The sequence below is a fragment of the Caretta caretta genome, chromosome 16, assembly GCF_965140235.1.
Source record: "Caretta caretta isolate rCarCar2 chromosome 16, rCarCar1.hap1, whole genome shotgun sequence".
NCBI lineage: Eukaryota > Metazoa > Chordata > Testudines > Cheloniidae > Caretta > Caretta caretta.
Window position 1 is genome coordinate 8409612 of NC_134221.1, and position 6000 is coordinate 8415611.

At 49.4% G+C, this 6000-nt stretch overlaps 1 long non-coding RNA gene across 1 annotated transcript; it reads right to left on the reverse strand.

The window, feature by feature from the left end:
- Nucleotides 1-711: 711 nt before the first annotated feature.
- On the reverse strand, nucleotides 712-5740 carry LOC142069434 (uncharacterized). The gene is made up of 2 exons (XR_012665252.1): nucleotides 5593-5740; nucleotides 712-1040 (listed from the first exon to the last, which is right to left on the reverse strand). It is a non-coding gene; the product is annotated as an uncharacterized LOC142069434 (long non-coding RNA).
- Nucleotides 5741-6000: the final 260 nt, after the last annotated feature.

The window sequence follows — 6000 nt, forward strand, 5'->3', positions numbered from 1 at the left end:
TTTGGGGGCCTTATTGCTCCTGGTGGGAGCAACCCTGGAGGCCAACCCCCCCTCATATAGTCCTCGATGGCCATAGTGGGACCCCTGGGCAGCTTATCACTGGCTGTTCTCCAGGGCCCCGACCCTCTCCCATCGGGATGGTAAGGAGACTGAAGCTTCTCCTCCCCCACAACAGAAGGAAACTTTTGAAGAGTTTAGAGTGGACAAAAATCCATCCCTCAAACTACCATCTTGTCCTCTTTGCCAGGTGAAGCAGTAATGCCTCCTCCTCTATCTATGGCCAATGATTTTTGGCAGTTACAAGATCTTGTTAAGGGGTGACATACTTCCTGTGGATACCTCTTGAGGAGGTCAGAGAATCCCAGCACAGATAGTTAGTTATTCACTTTGCGATGCCATCCGGAGTTGACCTCCCTATCTATGAGGCTATGCTGGAACCTGCAAAAACCATTTGGCAAACCCTGGCTACAGTAGTGCCCACATGTAAGAGGGCTGATAGAAATACTGTGTTCCCACCAAGGACTCTGAGGTCCTATTTTCTCACTCCACCTAACTCTCTGGGTATTGATGCAGTGAATGAACAGGGCAAACATTATTATAAGTCCACCCTGCATGACAAAGAACAGACGCACCTGGATCTTCTGGGGAGACAAATCGGCAACCCCACATGTCAAATGACCAGGCACTGATGGACAAATACAACTTCACAAATTATACAAAATTTGGATTGTTTAATAAACACCTTCCTCCTGACCAAAGGGACCGATTTCCGGCCACTATTGCTGAGGGACAATTATTGGTCAGGACATCTCTTCAGGGAGCTCTCGATGCTTCAGATACCACAGCCAGTTCCATCTCTACAGCAGTGGTGATACACAGGGCTTCCTGATTACAGGTGTCTGGCTTCCTCAGGGAAGTCCAGTATATGGCAGAGGACCTCCCGTGTGATGGACTGAAGTTGTTCACAGAGAATACTGATGAGCCGTTTCATACTCTTAAAGACTCCAGAGTCACATTACGTTTTTTAGGCATCTACACTCCTGCAAACAAAAGAAATTTTACTCGATCACAAACGGCTCAAAGATCCCGCCCGATGCAGTTCTCTGGGTTTCAGAGACTGAAGAAACCTCCTAGAGAGACACAGGTTCCAGAGAAAGACCCTTTAACCCACCAGATGCAACCTCGCAACAGGCTTCATCATCGAAGCATCAGTTTTGACAGAATGGGTGAGGGTTTGAATCCCGCTGTCTCATTAGCCTTCCAGCTTCTATGTTTTGCCCACCTCCCCCCCATTTGGAGACCAACTCTGCCATTTCCAGCAAGCATGGGAGCATATCATCGGGCTACACTGTTCATTTTAACTCCTTCCCTCCTCCTTATTCCCCTTCCCTGTCCCTCTTCAGGGGCCCCTCTCATGAATTTCTGCTTAAACAGAACAAACTCCCTTCTTCATTTAGGAGCCAGAGAATTGGTCTTCCTGCAGCCAGAATACCTGTTGCAACTAAAGAAAACCGGACTGTCACTTAGTTCCCTTAGTTCATCTGGCTGCCTTTACAGCTTTTCATGCCACTATTGAGGGGTTCTCCCTGTTTGTGCACCCTGAAACCACAAGGTTTATGAAAGGCCTGGGAAATCTCTTCCCACAGTTCCTACCCCAGTTTGGGACCTTAATCTGGTTCTTCAAAGTCTCCAGAAATCTCCTTTTGAACTGATGGCGACCTGCATCTTGCTGAATTTGTCTACAAAACCAGTGGCTATTACCTCTGCGGGCAGAGTCGGAGGGATTGGGGCCTTAATGGCAGATGTCCCTTTCACAAGTCTGCAGGGATAAGGGTTCCTTACAGCTGCATCCCAGGTTTCTTCCTAAAATGTGTCCTGAGTTTCATTGGAATCAGACCATTTGCCCACTTGTTTTCTTTCCAAAACAGCACAATTCCAGCCTGGACACTGTTCTCCATTCTCTAGCTGTCAGCAGGGCATTATCCTTCTACCCAGAGAGGACTAACTCATTTCATGAGTCCCCTAGACTGTTCAGTTCATTTCCAGATAGATCGAAAGACTCTGCCATTTCTACTAAGAGGCAATCAAAATGGATTTCTGGGGGTATTATAGCTGGTTAAAGTCCTGCCAACATCTCAGCCTCTGCTGGCGTGCCAGCTCATTTGATGAGATCACCATCTATATCTATGGGTCTCCTTAAAAATGTCCCAGTTTCTGAGCGCTGCAGAGCTGCGACATGGTCTCTGATGCATCCCTTCTCCAGACACTACCCCTTAGTCAATGCCTCCAGATCTGATGCGGCAATTGGAGATGCAGTTCTTTCCTCTCCAATGGACTCGACTCCAAAGCTCCCCCCTTCTTATGGGGGTACTGCTCGGGAGTTGCCTGAAGTGAAGCACCCATAGGGACACCTTTCTTCCCCACTGCCGAGTCTCAGAAGGAAATGCAAAGCCCAGGGGAAGAAACTGAGGCTGCTTTGCCCATTCAGCCTGATATGGCCTTGATGTGGGGCACAAAGATATCAGTAGCAGACTCACAGGCCAAATACTCTGCTAATGAAAATCTCCCATCGAAGTGGACTGCTCAGGGTGAGTAACTGTTCTTTCTCGGTGTACCCTCTAGTGCTTGCAGATGGCAAATGCAGGCATTTAATTAATTGTTATTGCAGCATCTCCAGTGAGACCTATTTAATTGCTTCTGTTGTAGTGGTTGCTGATTTTAGATCTTGGATATTGAAGCAGAAGAAGGGATTAATAAAAAGGCACCAGAAACCTGAATGGAGTCACGTCTCTGTGAAATGCAGCAGTTTACGCGGGATACCACTTGGTCATAGCCTTTTGGAAGTGAGGATAAAAAAAAAAAAAAAAACTATAAGCAATGCTGTGATCCCCTTTTACTAAGAGCTGGCTTCATTGCTCTCTATAAGCTCCTGCTTATAGTAAATATGCACAAAGCACATTAAGCCTAAAACAGAGTGAATTTGCTGTGAATGTTAAATATCTCTCAGAATATTAAGTTTAAAGTCTTCTCTCAAGTTGCCAAGAAGCCTAGAAATATATTAGCCCTAGCCACTTAAAATCAGCTATAGCAAAGGTGAAATACAGCCACCCCTTGTTTTTCAATAAGCTACCTGTCAGGATTATTTTAAGGGGGAAGACAGCATCACTCAGTCAGTAGGAGTGGGCTGGGAGTCAGGAGGCCTGACTTATACTCCCAGTTTGTTCGCTTACCTGCTGGGTGGCCTTGGGCAGTTGCTTCCCTGCTCTTTGCCTCAATTTCCCCATCTGTGAAATGGGATATATACATTCCTTTGTAAAGCCATGGATAAAAAAGCGTGATGTAAGTGCTAGGTGTCGTTATTATTAATTGAATCTCTACTCTACCTATAGGGCTTGGTCTTGTATTCTTTGTTGACCCTAAAAGTCCCGAGTTCCAGACAGGCTGATATTCAAGCAGCTAGCCCTTAGCGCTTAACACTGTCAAACTCCTGCAGAAACATTAAACCTGTCTTACCACTCTCAGGAGTTAGTTAGTGAATACAGCCTCTCTTAGAGGTGGGAAAACTGAGGCACAGAGCGGCATGAAGTACTTTACCCAAGGCCACCCAGCAAGTCAGTGGCAGAACCAGGAGCTGGGATTAGAACTCATCAGTTCCTGGGATTTAGTTCTATACAGCATATCCACTGCCTCTTAGTGCATAAAGGGCCATTCCAACAGCCAAACACATTACAGCGTCCCCAAGGTTAGACACTTAACTAATGACCCCTTTCACCAGGCAAACAACTGTGGCTGATCCCCTAGGCTGATTGCTGAAGAGAAGATACAACTGTTAAGGAGTAAAAGGGTTACAGTCTGCAGGAGCCAAAGCTTTCCCTGGTTGCATCCCTGGCACATACTAAATGCTGAACACTAATTGCCCCAGCCTCATGCTTCCCTGTACATAAAGACTATCCACTTCTTCTCTCAGAACTCCCATCAGCCTTCGGTACATGGCCCAGGTGCACAGCGCCTGATTGCAAATTGAATCCCATTATCCCAGCATCACCACCGTTTCCAGAGCAGTCTGGAGGGGGATGGGAGCTGAAGCAATGTAAGTGAGCCGGCACCATGAGCCACTGCAAGTGCCCTTGGGGGTCACTCAAGCGTGGCCGTGAGAGGAGTGCAGCCTGCACCATGCGCTTGCTGCTCCATTAACGGCTGGCTTGTGGGGCTGAGGGCTCGGCCATATGGGCAAGGCAGCTCCTCTTGCTTCCCACAAGGGATCACTGAGTGAGCTAGAAACAATTTCTGTCCAAGAAGAAAGGGAACAAATAAAACCTGCCTCCACCGCCGCTGTGGGAAGGATGGAATAAATAAATAACGGGGCAAGGCGAAATGATAGCCTGGCCCTGGAGCTCCTTTACAAACACGGTAACATCCCTGCCTGCTGAAAAGACTCAGGGTGGGAGCTGATCCCAACCAACTCCGGAGCGCTGCAAGACACTGGGCCCCCGCCAACCCTTGTTTTACACGGAGGAGCTTATCTCGGGCCAGCCCTGCCTTCCCTTGACAAGTCACTTTCAATGCACTTCACTCGGGAGTGTTGCCACTTGCATCGGCTGCACGCTGCCCTCCCGGAGACCCTGCCCTGCTGTTCCGGGACAGGGACTGGACATGTGTTCTGCAGGACAGTGCCACTAGGGGTGTAACTGAGGCAGGGCAAAGGAGTTCATGGTGACCCTTCTTACTGGTTCACATGTATTACACAGCCCGAGGGGAAACGTGAGGGCCAGGTCATGCCACGCACCTCCTGCAAAGTATAGGGGCTTCCCAACATCGACATGTAATCACTGCCTCAACGGGAAGCAAACACAGGAGTGCATAAGACATTTCAGTAGCTGACGTTAGTGTCTCATTTAACCTGAAATAAACATATCTTGAGCTTCAGCGCTGATTATATTAAGGCTGCGGAATTCATAGCACGTTCTTAAGACCTGCTTGCCTGTTGCACTAAACGAAGATAGCAGCCACATTCCATGTTTCTCCTGCTTCCAGGTCCAACCTGGAAAATGAGAGCTGACAGCAGGGTTGCGTGGAGTAAATAGTCTGTTCCAGCCCAAAGCTTCCTCTCCTGTAGGATTTCTTGGCATTGGAGATTCGACTCTGCAACATCTAACATGAATTAGCTGCTACCATCTGTAAATGTTCCTGCAACAGGCCAATTGCATCCAGAGAAGAGAAAGCCGAGATCAGTTTTGCTGTGTCTGATTTGAAACAGATGTTGCTTCGTTTTGACCTAATGCAGGAGCCTAATCGGAGTCAGAACTAAAGTGGGTGGGCTGATAATGTCCTGTGTGGGACAATACCACAGCCCCTGCTGTCAGGGCAGTGCGGCCCAATGGCCAGAGTCAGTACTACTGGAGAGCTGGGCCACCACCATGGGGTGGGTGGTGGCAAGGATAGGGGGATCCGGGCCCGCCCTCTCCACTGGGTCCCAACCTGTCGGTGGGTAGTTTGCCTGCCACCCGCTTGGCGGGAGTCTGACCGAAACACCACGCCTTTGTCCGGTTCTGTCACCATTTCCCCACAAAACCTCCCTGGGTCACTTCCTACCCAAATCTCTGGAGTCCTCCATCTCTGGGATTCTCCGGTCTCTCCCCTCTCCGTGACGTCCCAGCGTGTCGGGGTCCATTTCTAACTGTCTGGCCTCCGCGTCTTGGAATGCAGGCAGTCCTCCCTCAGGAGCTGCCGACATCCCTCCTTCCCCTCAGCCCAGACTGAGCTGCTCTGCTGGTTTTTATACCCGGCTTCCAGCTGGACCATGCCCAGCAGTGTGTGTGTGTGTGTGGCCTCCTCAGCTAAGAGAGAAGGGTTAACCCCTGCTGCACCAGTGCGGGGCTGATACACCCCGTCACACACTCTCTCCTTTAAGATGACGTCCGGGGGCTGTGCCCCTTCCCCTTCTCCTCCTCCCACCCGGGAGAAGAAGTCCGAGTTCTCATGGGCCTTCCCTGGCCGGTG